The sequence below is a fragment of the Desmodus rotundus genome, chromosome 7 (assembly GCF_022682495.2).
Source record: "Desmodus rotundus isolate HL8 chromosome 7, HLdesRot8A.1, whole genome shotgun sequence".
NCBI classification, from domain to species: domain Eukaryota; kingdom Metazoa; phylum Chordata; class Mammalia; order Chiroptera; family Phyllostomidae; genus Desmodus; species Desmodus rotundus.
In genome coordinates, this window is record NC_071393.1 from 44292770 (window position 1) to 44294249 (window position 1480).

Here is a 1480-nt window from a genome sequence, read left to right on the forward strand (position 1 = left end):
CAAAGTAACAATTTTGTAGACCATTTGAAGTCCCAAGGTAAACAAACAAACACGCCATAAGACAATTTCCTTAGGCATCGTAAAGAAGCAATACCTGAGCCAGGTGTACTCAGCCAACAATTATAGCCACTAAGTTATGGCTTCAGCTGAGCAACTGTCATCTAGGATATAGATCCAAAAAATGGCATCTCTATTCTTTTTAATGACCAGGCTTTCCAGTTTCTACTGGAGTGCATCCAAAGTATCTCACAGCCACAATATTTCTTTTGTTTTTTGTCTGTTTCTCTTCCCATTTTCTTTCTTAACACTCTGATCTCTGTTCCCCTTCATAGCACTTCTCTCTTATTATTTTGATAATTAGCAAATTAATAACAAATTTTACTAAATTCATTACTCAGGCTCTATGAGGGAGATTTAAACAATATTCCCATTCTACAAAAAGAGAATGATCATTATGCGGTGGAACCATTAGGCATGTAAATAGGGTATTTAATCTAATTACACACTGAATACTAATTCAGGCACATGCATATAATATCTAAGGAGGAGAGAAAATTTAGGTTAGGATATTCTGGATTTTGTCCCTCTGGCGAAACTGTAATGGATTTTCCTTTTCAAAATAATTTTCCCCCTCGGCAAGGCTTTTAGCAGACCATGCTCTCATCGCCAAAAGAAGCGAAGACCTGCCTGAAAGTGTACTGTTTGTCCTGTTCTTTTCAAATGGAACAGGGAGCCTCGTGAGACTATCTTACTTGAAAGTTAAGCTTTATGTGAATTGGAATAATGGCTCATATTAGCCAAAACAGACAGTTCCAGACCTGTGAGTTGCCAATATTTGTATACTGCAGTGCCAAATATTAGATGTTAATTTTCAGTTAAGTATGAAGTCCAGGTTTGGTATGAGATAGTCAATTAAGATCCCAGCTCATTAAAAAATACTACTTTGGGGTCATGTTTCTTATGAAAATATAAACATGCGGTATAATTTATTATTTAATACATTTATCTCTATGTTTTCTACATAGGAAGAATAGAGAATGATTTGTATATAATTTAGTGGGAAGATGAAAAGGCAAAAGCTATAGTAAAGCTTTGCTTCAAAAGTGGAAAACCTAAATATATTCTTAACCTTCTTTAATTTTTTTTTTATTCTACTGCTTTGTGATACTTATATGAGCTGGAAGAGGACATGTGGTTAAAAAGTCAGAAAACATACCAAGAACTTGGAAATCAAGTGATGTTGTTCAAAATAGTATCCCTGATTTTTCTTTTAACAAACCCAGAATTACGTACAGAGAAATTTATGATACATCAGCCAGTATGACAATCAAAACAATGATATTCAAAGGAAAAATATCACAGAAATACTCAATAGATGTTCAATAAATATTTGTTAACTACTTAAAGGAAAATGAGTGATAAACTGCATTCCTTACATAGCTACACAAAATTTCCAATTGTTTTAGAATTTCTGCTAATA